The 13,081-nt window shown below is 39.6% G+C and overlaps 1 non-coding gene across 1 annotated transcript; it reads left to right on the top strand.

Annotated features, from left to right (window-relative positions):
- The first annotated feature begins 12,224 nt into the window (after window positions 1-12,224).
- On the top strand, window positions 12,225-12,279 carry LOC123729952 (U7 small nuclear RNA). Its single transcript, XR_006761648.1, has one exon. It is a non-coding gene; the product is annotated as a U7 small nuclear RNA (small nuclear RNA).
- The last annotated feature ends 802 nt before the right edge of the window (window positions 12,280-13,081 follow it).

Raw genomic sequence — 13,081 nt, 5'->3', positions numbered from 1 at the left:
CCATGCCCTGACGAATTGAAGCTGTGGTGCAACCCAATATTAGGAAGGTGTTCTTAATGTTTTGTGCACTCAGTGCATTTTGCCATGATGATGAATTTATTATGTGATGATACATTTAGTAAATATTGTTAAAACTCACATTATTTTTTCTCTCTCCTGTTTGTGAGACATTAAACTCTTCTCCCCAATGGTAGCATCCCAAATGGTATCCCATTCCCTTTATAGTGTACTACTTTTGACCAGGGCCCATAGGCCTCTGCTCAAAAGTAGTACACTATTTAGGGAACAGGGTGCCATTTGGGACACAAACCTAAAAGTTTACGTCTGGATGGTAAACGTTGTGGAAGGAATGGTGTTTATCCCATCTCCCCATGCAGTGGTTAGTCAAATGGACTAACTCAGGAGCACCCTGAGACCCACACCACCACACTGGACGTCTTGCTGTGACCTGACCGATTGCACATCATACTGAGGGGCAGCAGAGAACATTGGAATATTTGATTTCTTGTCAGGCGACTGAGCATAACTAAAACCTTCAATAACCCAATAACCTGCTTGAGACGTCCATGCCTCATCCCTCTGCCCCCCCCCCCACCACCACCACCACCACCCATGTCCAACCTCAATCCCCAAAAATAGCTAGTTAAAAAGGAAGAAGGTACAACTTAAAAGTTAATGTCATCATAATAAAGGTGAAACTTACAATTGTTCACAGAAAAGCAAATATCATTCATATTAATGGTAAAAAATAGCCGGTCTTCAATTGGAACCTTGTGGTACTCGTTTTACGCTCCATGCCGTAATGAGTCCTAAGTAAGTAACTAAAAGTAATAATACGAGCAAATCTAGAGTGGTAAATCTAGTGGTGGCATGCGTTGATGTGTTGCTAGTATCGGTTGGTATACTTTGCATTTTGTCCCATATTTAATACAGTTGTCAAAAAGGAATGCCTACCAAAGCGATTGACAACAAACGGCTAAGCCTGAGGGTATATCAGCAGGTTTCTCAACATATGGTTTGAACCTGCAACACTGCAGTCATCTGATCTGCCTAAACTATCCTGTCATACTGTAGTCTCAAAAACATGCCGCAATAGAGGGGTTTAGTTTAACTCTAGCTAAACCCTCTCGCAATGCTCAGATACCAAATTAGGCCCTGGCTCCATGTACAACTTCTGGTTCATGTTTAATCATGTATATCCTTCCAGTATGCTAAGGACTGTACATTATAGTTTCTGATATTTATTTCATAGCATCATGCTTCTTCTTAGAAACAAATAGACGTTTCTCCTGCTGAGAAATGTAATATTAAAAACAGCTCTGTAAAATAAATAAGTAGAAAGACCAGTATCCATATTTACAACGGAGACATGTTGTGAGATTAGAAAATAAATTAGAGGCTCATCTGACATACTTAGAGAAATGATGTACAATGAGGCAAAAACTGCTTTGGGATATTTTGATCAAATGATTAATGAGTATAATAAATACATAATTTACTCGCCTGGCCGTAAACTATTTATCTGAAATGAATGCACCCAGCATTTGTTTTTCATAGCTCAGCACTTAGAAGGGTTTTAAGCAAAGTCTTTTGGAAATAACCAGCAGCTGTCAGCTTTTATTCAGAGAGAGATGGAAATTGTTCTTGTGCTCAGAGAAGTGTACATGTCAATAACTCGAAAAGGGTTTTTTATGATTAATTCAAACCTGATAAGATATCATTACACTTTTTAAGGATATCGACCGTCTCAGAGAGGCGTTGAATGAATAAAAAAGCATTTTTCTTCTCCACTTCATTAGTTTGTGCATCCTAAATTGACTCGTCAATATGCCTTTTGCACGAGTCAGCAAGCACATCATAGCAAGACAACATGACTATTTAATGCCCACGTCCTCCGTCTTCCCAAAGTGATGATTCGCCCTCTTTTGGAATCAAATGAATTTATTAGCACCCAAGTATTTACCAACTTATATTTTCTAAAAGTGTTATACATATACAAAGTGAGCGACAACACTGTGATGATTGTCAAAAGGAGTAGACCAAGGTGCAGCGTGGAAAGTGCTCATATTCATATTTATTGTAACTCAGAACACTCAAACAAAATAACAAACCAAGGAAAAACGAACGTCACGTTCTGCAGGCTTACTGAGCTGTACAAAAACAAGATCCCACACTGAAGGAGGGGAAAAAGGGCTGCCTAAGAATGATTCCCAATCAGAGACAATGCTAGACAGCTGCCTCTGATTGGAAACCATACTAGGCCAATTAAAGAAAAAAACAACAACATAGAAATATGACACATAGAATGCCCACCCTATGTCACACCCTGACCTAACCAAACAGAGAAAAACAGCTCTCTCAGGTCAGGGCGTGACAAACACAGCAGGTAGATACTGTATAAAGCACAGAAGACCCAGAACCATAGATATCCTATAAATGATCGAATATAGAATATAGTAATTATATATGTAATTCTATGCCGAGAACCTATTATAGACCTAACCATAACATATGTAAGGCACAGAACATCCAACATTAATACTGATCTCATTAGGAATGAGTGCCAAAAAACAGGTCAGATTAGCATACATTTGAAGAAGTGATTTCCCATTTACTGTGGATTACTGACTCTCTCACCACTCTCACAAGTAAAAACTGTTGCATTAAAAGCATTTAACCCATTTTGCTTCAACATATTGCACACATCAAAAGGCTGTTTTTGAAAAGAGCTCTGCTCTTTATAACTGCAGGGTACACTTTGTACGTTTTTCCCCCTTACCCACTCCACTCGACCCCCTACCCTTGCCGCGCCTGGCCTGCCACCCTCCACCCTCTGAATAGAGCGAGAGAGTAGAGAGAGAGCAGAGTAGAGCTAGGTGTTAAAACTACAGAAGACGAGTAGAGCCAGAGAAAGATCTTGCAGGTGCCCTGTGGGTATCTTTCAAATTAATCGTCTGGCTGGTCTGTCTTATGTGCAGTTTTTAAACATTAACAACACCTTTGAGAGCGAGGGATGAGGGGGGAGAGAGAGGGGAGTAAGGGAGAGAGTGGGAAGGCAGAGGGAATGAGCAGGACATGGCATGATGGTCTTTAATGTTTTATTGAACAGACACAAATTATTTTGGCCCTGGCCTTTAGTGTTGGTTGGAAGTCAATGAGAAGGCGAGTCGGGGCATGCCATGGGCGCTGAGCGGTGAGCGTGACAAGGAAAGTGTGGGATTGAAGGGTCTTTCTGTCTCTCTGAGGCCTACAGCAAAGGCTCACAAAGAGAAGTTTTATGGATCAATGATGATGACAAGTTTCCACTTATCACCTAATTACTTTAAATTACAACTCGGTGCTTCAGATTGCTCAGTGAGTCTCAGTTGGTAGAGCACGGTGCTTGCAACGCCAGGGTTGGAGGTTTGATTCCCACTGGGGACCAGTATAGAAATGTATGCACTCACTAATGTAAGTTGCTGTGGATAAGAGCTTGACTAAAATGTAAAATGATGAGCAATACAGTAAGCATAGACAGCCTGGTCTCATAGACTAGACGTAACATGGTAAATGTAAATCTGTGACACTCAAATTAGGATGATACTGTATGTTACGTATGGTTACAAAAGACAGATGGTTACTTAAGGCAAAAGCGAAAGTAGGGTGGTTGGTCGGGGTGTGTGTATAACGCGAACGTCTAGCAACCAGAGCATTGGGCCAGTAACCAAAAGGTTGATGGATCGAATCCCCGAGATGACAAGGTAAAAGTCTGTCGTTCTGCCGCTGAGCAAGGCAGTTAACCCACTGTTCCCCGGGCACTGAAGACGTGGATGTCGATTAAGGCAGCCCCCCGCACCTCTCTGATTCAGAGGGGTTGGGTTAAATGCGGAAGATACATTTCAGTTGAGGGCATTCAGTTGTACAACTGACTAGGTATTCCCCTTTCCCAAAGGTTGCAAGTTTGAATCTCATCAAAGACAATTTTAGCTAATTAGTAACTTTCCAACTACTTACTAATTTGTATCTACTTTGCAACTGCTTAGCATGATAACTAACCCTAACCCTAACCTTAACCCTTTTAGCTAACTCTTCCCCTAACCCGAACATTAAGCGTTTAACCTAACTCTTAAACTTGACCCTAACCCCTAACCCCTAGCCTAGCTAAAGTTAGCCAGCTAGCTAACGTTAGCCACCTAACTAAAATTCATAACATATACTAAGTTTTGCAAGTTCATAACATATTGACTGTTTTACAAATTCGTAACATATAATACAAATTGTAATTCATAACATATCATACGAAATGAGTAATGGACATCCACAAATTAATACATACCATACCAAACTTAACATATCATACGGAATGGAGTGTCTCAGATTTTCCTTACATAATAATCCAAAATGCTCTGAGACAAGGTTGGCATAAAGTTTACTGTCCAATGGGGATGGCCAAGAGACTGTAGGTGGATGTCGAAATACAGTACCAGTCAAAAGTTTGGACACACCTACTCATTTCAGGGTTTTTCTTTACTACTATTTTACTATTTAAAGGAGTTCCTACATATACTGAGCACTTGTTGGCTGCTTTTCCTTCACTCAGCCAACAAGTGCTCAGTATATGTGGGAACTCCTTCAAGACAGTTGGAAAAGCATTCCTCATGATGCTCGTTGAGAGAATGCCAAGAGCGTGCAAAGCTGTCATCAAGGCAAAGGGAGGCTACTTTGAAGAAACCAAAATATAAAATATATTTTGATGTGTTTAACACTTTTTTGGTCACTACATGATTCCATATGTGTTATTTCATAGTTTTGATGTCTTCACTATTATTCGACAATTTAGAAAATAATAAAAAATAAAGAAAAACCCTTGAATGAGTAGGTGTGTCCAAATTTTTGACTGGTACTGTAGATGATGATAATTTGTCAAGTTTTTTTTTATATAGCAGCTGACTGATGGGACAGATGGGAGATATCTATGGTGAGTTATCAGCCATGGAGAATATTTTCTTTCAAATAAATAAGTGCACTTTAAGCTTTCCGTAGTACATTAACCATCAGTAAGCACTATTTCCGCTGATGGCTGACTGACTGACGGACTGACGGGCTGACTAGTGTTAGTAGATTAATAATTTGTGGTTATAATTTACTCTCACTGGGTACGTTCCAAATGGCACCCTATTCTCTATATAGTGCATTACTTTACCAGGACCCATTGGACTCTGGTCAAAAGTTGTGCACTTATAAGGAATAGGGTGTCGTTTGGGACGCAGACATTGAGTAACGGAGATGTCCTCTACAAGAGAGTGAGGAGAAGACTCAGGCACTCTAAGCTTTTAAAAATGCATTATATTTATTTAAAAGCCTTACACTTATTTAAAAGCATGAGACTTATTTAAGTTGCTCTTGGCGAGCCCGTTTATACTACCCTATATGTAGTAAAATTATTTAATTTTTGGTTTGAGAGAGCTCTGCTGTTTATTTTTCAATTGCATTGGATGCCCCCTTTAATGTCTTATTATCATCTCTTAATAACCCTGACTAAATGACAGCTATATTCAACCCATTAAAAATATCTATTTAAGCAATAAGGCCCGAGGGTGTGTGGTATATGGCCAGTATACCACGGCTAAGGGCTGTTTTTTGGCACTACGCAACGCAGAGCCGTGGTATATTTCCATGTATCACAAGCCCCCGAGGTGCCTTATTGCTATTATAAACTGGTTACCAACATAATTAGAGCAGTAAAAATAAATATACCATGGCTGTCAGCCAATCAGCATTCAGGGCTCGAACCACCCAGTTTATCAATACCCTAAATGCTGATTGGCTGACAGCCGTGGTATATGAGACCATGGAATAAGGTATGACATAATATGTATTTTTCCTGTTCTAATTACGTTGGAAACCAGTTTATAATAGAAATAAGGCACCTCGGGATTTGTGGTATATTGCCAATATACCACGGCTAAGGACTGTGTCCAGGCACTCCGCGTTGTGTCGTGCTTATGAACAGTCCTTAGCCGTGGTACAGTATATTGGCCATATACCACACCTCCTCGGGCCTTATTGCTTAATTATAATGAGACATGAAAGCTTATACATGCTTATAATAAATGATAAAGCATTATACCTGTTGGCTTAGTGTTACCCTACTAGCCGAAATGACATATACACTCTCGTATCTATTTATTTGGACAGTGAAGCTAAAACTTTTATTTTGGCTCAAAACTCCAGCATGGGCGTGTAGACTACTGTAGGTATTATTAAGCTGACCCAGGTTGATTAAGCACAGCACAGCACAGTACTAAAAGACAGTGACAGCAGACAGCAGAACCCTTACCTTGGTACTAATTGTTATTCTGTGTCACACCCTGTTCGGTTTCACCTGTCTTGTGATTGACTCCACCCCCTCCAGGTGTTGCTTTTTCCCTGGTGTATATATCCCTGTGTTTCCTGTCTCTCTGTGCCAGTTCGTCTTGTATGCCTTTCAAGTCAACCAGCGTTTTTCCCGTACTCCTGCTTGTATTCTTCTTTGCTAGTCCTCCCGGTTTTTGACCCTTGCCTGTTTTCTGGACTCCGTACCCGCCTGCCTGACCATTCTGCCTGCTCTGACCTCGAGCCTGCCTGTCTCTCTGTACCTCTTGGACTCTAAACTGGTTTTTACCTTTTACCTGTCCACGACCATTCTCTTGCCTACCCCTTTTGGATTGTTTAATAAATATCAAGACTCAAACAATCTGCCTCCCATTTCTGCATCTGGGTCTCGCCTTGTGCCCTTATATACTGAGAGTATTGTCACTAGTTATTCATGATTACAAAAACTCTGCTAATTCCATTAGTGTAACGAGACAGACAAGTTTCCCTCATCACACAGTTATTTCTAATGTGATAATGATACATTTGCATTGCTAATTATTATTTAAATATTAACTATGTACACCTACAGAAGAACTGTCATTAGCGTTAATGCTCAAGTTGTCAAGAACTCGGATGTGCCTGTTTATGCTACCATACGATTATGGCAGCCCCCGCACATCTCTGATTCAGAGGGTTAAATGAGGAAGACACATTGCAGTTGAATGCATTCAGTTGTACAACTGACTAGGTGTCCCCCTTTCCCTTTACTGTAGGTTTAGTCGTCATTACAAGGCTTATTGTTGACAAGCGCACTCCACATGACTTTTGAAAGGCATTTTACGCTTGAGTCGACATCCGTAGCATTTGCTGGGGATTCAATCTCCACGAATGCAAAGGAAATTGTCTGTAAAAGGCACATTGTCGACAGAGCAGTGTACTTGTCGACAATGCGCCTTTAATTGAATCCCGGGTCTAAAGACTGAAAGGCAAAACATTTATGTTGGAGTTTCTATAATGGACGTTTCATTCCAAAACGCTATACCTTGATGGTTTCATTTCAGAGACAAATAATCTAGTTTTTAATGCTATATATCTGCCCCACTTTCAGGCAAATAAGTAGTACTGTTAGGTTTTACACAGTCAAGTAACATAACAAAATGTTTGATATTGAAATATATACATGATACATTTGTGACATCAATGTTTAAAAAAATGCAATACTATAATATGAGATCTGTTTGTGAAACATTTACATTTTACATTTAGTCATTTAGCATATGCTCTTATCCAGAGTGACTTACAGTAAGTGCACTCATCTTAAGATAGCTAGGTGAGACAACCAAATATCACAGTCAAATATATAGGATACGAACACTCCATTCCAGCTAAACAATGGAAGAAATTACATTTTCATACACATCTAAAATCTAATAATAAAAAACAGTAATATTTTACACACTCATGAAGTTACCCATAAGCAATTCTGTCTGATTAAAAACACAGTAACATTTTACATTAAGTTGCCCCTATTACTATGTAACTACCACTAACTGTGTTAATAACTCAAACCAAAATCGGACCATGAATACACATGTAATGCCAGTCACACCCTGTCATTACAATGGTAATTCACAGGTGACTTTCAAACATGTAATCACAAAACATTAGTTATATAGTGGAACAAGAAACAGTGTAATAAGTTGTTACACATGTGGAATAACCTGCAGCAAGTGAATGTGTAATTACAATTGTGCAATAACTGATTCCTCTACAACCATATTACCATGTGATTACATAGTAAAACTTATGCAACGACTATCTTGTTAACACAGCTGTAACTGTGCTAGTTACATAGTTATAGGGTCAAAGTTTTGCCAAAAAAACGAATGTAAAAAAGTTGTTGGATATAGTATTTTGGAAATAAACTTCAATTGTGTACTATAAATTGGGTGGTTCGATCCCTGAATGCTGATTGGCTGACAGCCGTGGTATATCAGACCACATACCCATGGGTATGACAAAACATGTATTTGTACTGCTCTAATTATGTTGGTAACCAGATTCTAATCGCAATAAGACACCTCAGGGGTTTGTGGTATGTGGCCAATATACCACGGCTAAGGGCTGTATCCACGCACTCCGTGTTGCATTGTGCATAAGAACAGCCCTTAGCCGTAGTATATTGGCCATATACACAAGTATATTGGCCATATACCACACCCCCTCTGGCCTTATTGCTTAAGTATCAATTAACAATGTGCATATATCAAGGTAAGTTAGTGTCCATCCTGAACCCTGGTTCTGTAAACAGCAGATAGAAGTGTATTCCCATCTCCACAATGTGTTCTATCAGTGATACACTGCCTGGCTGTGCACAGGGTAGGACAAATGAAAAAGCTGTCCACAATAATATTTTCTAGTACCAGCACCACTGAATTGTATCAACCAGCTTTGGATTGAGTGCCACCACCAAACTGATGGCGAAATAGAGCTTTTGAGCAACTTGCTTTCAGCCACACAGAGGCTCTATCCTCTATCTGTGCACATGGAAGAAAAGAGAAGAAGAGAGAAGGATGAGGAGAGTGGGATTGTATTACAATAAAAACATTTTTAGGTGGAGTTGTGTTTTAGTTTGAAAGAGCACTCTACTTGTGCGGATAAGATTGACATATGCATTCATTAATGAGAGTGGATGGTTGATATGCAGCATTATCAGCTTCTAGCTTCTGCTTAGTGAGGTTCTGATGAAGGAAGATTAATCTACATCCCAAAGGGAACCCTATTCCTTACATAGCGCACTACTTTTAATCAGAGTCCCCAACAGTGCACAAAGCTGGTCATGATTATTTCAGAACCAGATCTGCCAGGGATCAGCCTCGGCCATCGTGCAAAGTAGCTATCAGATAGTCACTTTTAATATAGGAGAGGAAGAGAAGAGAGAAGAGGAAAGTGGGGTGTTTGTCATTAAAGTGTAATTTGGCTTTTTTACTTGGGAAGGATGGAAATACTATTAAAATAACTTTAAAGTGGCTTTAAAACAGCTTTAGAATGGGATGTAGAATTAGCGTGAAGAGCATTTACATTTCTGCACTGGAGTGAATGAAAAAATGCAAAGAGAAGCACAATGAGAAAAAAAAATCCCACCTGTTTTATAGATTCATTGCTAAATCAATAACTCATGAATGAGAAACATGGCGTTTTCCAAATCAAGCCTATCTTTTTTTTCTTTATTATCATTACTTAATTTATATATTTTTTATTTTGTTGTCACTTTCAATCACATTATTAGAGTTAATTATAACAATACCTTGTTGTGAAAGTGTGTGTGTGTGTGTGTGTGTGTGTGTGTGTGTGTGTGTGTGTGTGTGTGTGTGTGTGTGTGTGTGTGTGTGTGTGTGTGTGTGTGTGTGTGTGTGTGTGTGTGTGTGTTTGTAAAATGGGAGCAGGGTGTTGTGCTGTGACTACTGAGTGAGTGAATGTGGTTTAAGAAGTGTGTCTGCTTTGTATCGAACGCTACGGCATCTCCTCTTGCTTTGTATACTTAACTTTATTGATTTCTCCTTACTCTGGCATTAGGAGCAGTAATTATGAGCCTAGACCATCTCATTGATTTGACTTCCCATCGGAGGCTAGCTTGCACTGGCACATCTTTACAGACCAAGTTAGGGTTTCCTTAGGACTCGATCCAGTTATCTACAGTTTGTGTTTTCACTTAACAGGACTGCAGTCTATAATGTAACTGTACACAAAAATACATGTTTCATGAACTAATATTGATTATTTTTAACACATTAATGTATTATTACTTTTTATGCATTAATACATTATTATTAATATTATTATAATTATAATTATGGAAAGTAGCCCATGTACTCCCCCTTCGTTAAGCTGTTGACCCGTGTGTAACGGTCGTCGTACGTAGTGGACCAAGGCACAGCGGGTTGAGTGCTCATAATGACTTTTATTGAACACGTAAGAAACAAAACAAGAAAATGATCGAACGAACATTATTGCAGGCTAACACACAGCAGTGCAACAATAACTTCCCACAAAGGGACAGGTGAAACAGGGCTACCTAAGTATGACTCTCAATCAGCAACAACGATGTACAGCTGTTCCTGATTGAGAGCCATACCAGGCCAACACAAAGAAATACACAACATAGAAAACCATAGAAATACAAAACAAGAACATTACCCAAAAACCCCGGACCACATAAATCAAACACCCCTCTTACATAAATACATATACCATTAAACCCCGAACCACATAAAACAAATACCCCCTGCCACGTCCTGACCAAACTACAATAAACAATAACCCCTTATACTGGTCAGGACGTGACACCGTGTGACTTAAATAATATCGGCCATTTCCAAACTCTCTTGACTAGCTAAAATCTTAGAATCCTTGTTAAGTACTCAACTTAGATCCTTTTTAACTATGAAATGTATTCTAAATGATCATCAGTCGGGTTTCAGACCTGGTCATAGCACCATCACTGTGCTTCTATGGTTTTAAATTATGTTATTCATCGTATGGAAAGGAACAAACACTGTGCAGACTTTTTTATTGGCCTGTCTAAGGCTTTTGACATCTTGGATCACTCATTACATATTCAGAGGTTTTCTACAATAGGCCTGAACCAACCTGTGTGAAGCTGGTTTGAAAATAATTTAACGGAAAGAATGCAGTGTGTATTTACTGATGGTGTTCAATCAGGTTATCTGGACATAACAAAGGGTGTCCCACAGGGATCGATTCTTGGTCCGGTTCTTTTTACAATTTACATGAACAATATTGGTTTATCTGTAAAAAGTATTATAATACTTTCACCTGTATGCAGATGACACTGTTGTGTATGCTATTGCCCCCATGGCTGACCAGGCTAGTTCGGAGCTTCAATCTGTCTTGCTATCTGTGAATGTGCCTTGCAGAAAGCCTTTGTTTGTTGTTGTTTTTATTTGCTTTGTAAATATTGTCAACAATATTCATGTCAATTTACACACTCTAAAGAATAAAAAGAAAGGAATACATATACAAATACAAAAATAAAGAAGTACGGTCAGATGCCAAGCAGTTGCCATATTAAGCAGTAATGCAGCCAGTCAAGATGCTCTCAATGGTGAAGATGTTGAACTTTTTGAGGATCTGAGGGCCTATGCCAAACCTTTTCAGCCTCCTGAGAGGGAAGAGGCATTGTCGTGCATTCTTCACGACTGTGTTGGTATGTGTGGACCATGTTAATTCCTTAGTGATGTAGACACTGAGGAACTTGAAGCTCTCGACCCGCTCCACTACAACCCCGTCGATGTGGATGGGGTAGTGCTCAGCCCTGTTTCCTGTAGTCCACGACCAGATCCTTTGTCTTGCTGATGTTGACATTGTTGGCCCCACCAGACTGCCTTGTCACTGGCCTCCTCCCTTTAGGCTGTCAGGATCCTACCCACTGTACAGTACATCAACACACAGGTCAAGCCACCCATGATTGTCCCGCCTTCTTGTAGTCCTGACACTAATCTACTCTACTTTTAGCAGGGTTGGACAATAAATGGTCGGTGACCTACTTTGCATTTTTTGGGGAGAGAGAGAATCCTCTCTTTCTCAGTTTTCTGGGCTTGTATGTGTTATTATGTTATTTACAGTAACATACATAGGTATACCGTCACAATAATTTACTCAAATGAATGTGTACACTGCATTTTAAAAACACTGCATTAAAAACTACAGTAATGAAGCGAATGCACCAATTTGTAAGTCGCTCTGGATAAGAGCGTCTGCTAAATGACGTAAAGGTAAATGTAATGTCCTTGGACAATAATTGTCGGTGACCTAATTTGTCCTGAACTATCTGTTCAGACCCCAGTCCTACCTACCTACAGTTTATGGACAATTTGCTCTTTTAGTATTTCTCTAGTAGGCTTCCTCAAGGAGAAAGCCTGCACTTCTATGTCAAAGACAATAAAAGAAAAACTCTATACTGAACACTACTGTAATGGCAATGAAAATACTACAGTCCGCAATAACACTACAGTAAATACTACGGTATACTACAATCCGCAAAAACACTACATTAATTACTATAGAAAATACTACAGTTTTCTTTTACTACAGTTTTATACTAAAGTTAACTGTAAATACTACAGCATACTACAGTTAATACCACAGTAAAGTTCTCAAAATATCTACATTGAATAGTATAGTATTACCGGTATTATCCGGAAAGTATTCAGACCCCTTGACTTTTTCCACATTGTGTTATGTTACAGCCTTATTCTAAAATGTATTAAATGTTTTTTTTCCCCTCAGCAATCTACACACATAATGACAAAACAAAAACAGGTTTTAGAAATTACAGCCTCAGATCTACATGGTATGATGCTACAAGCTTGGAACACCTGTATTTGGGGAGTTTCTCCCATTATTCTCTGTAGATCCTCTCAAGCTCTGTCAGGTTGGATGGGGAGCGTCACTGCACAACGATTTTCAGGTCTTTCCAGAGATGTTAGATCGGGTTCAAGTCTGGGCTCTGGCTGGGCCTCTCAAGGACATTCAGAGACTAGTCGGAACAGCTGGTGCTCTCGTGCATGTTTCAGTGTTATTTACTTCAAAGTAAGCATAGAAGTAGTTTAGCTCGTCTGGTAGGCTCGTGTCACTGGGCAGCTCTAGGCTGTGCTTCCCTTTGTAGTCTGTAATAGTTTGCAAGCCCTGACACATCCGACGAGCGTCGGAGCCGGTGTAGTAC

This window comes from Salmo salar, chromosome ssa23, assembly GCF_905237065.1.
Source record: "Salmo salar chromosome ssa23, Ssal_v3.1, whole genome shotgun sequence".
In the NCBI taxonomy this organism is placed as follows: domain Eukaryota; kingdom Metazoa; phylum Chordata; class Actinopteri; order Salmoniformes; family Salmonidae; genus Salmo; species Salmo salar.
Note: the sequence above shows the minus strand (reverse complement) of the source record. Positions and strands in the feature narration are given on the sequence as shown.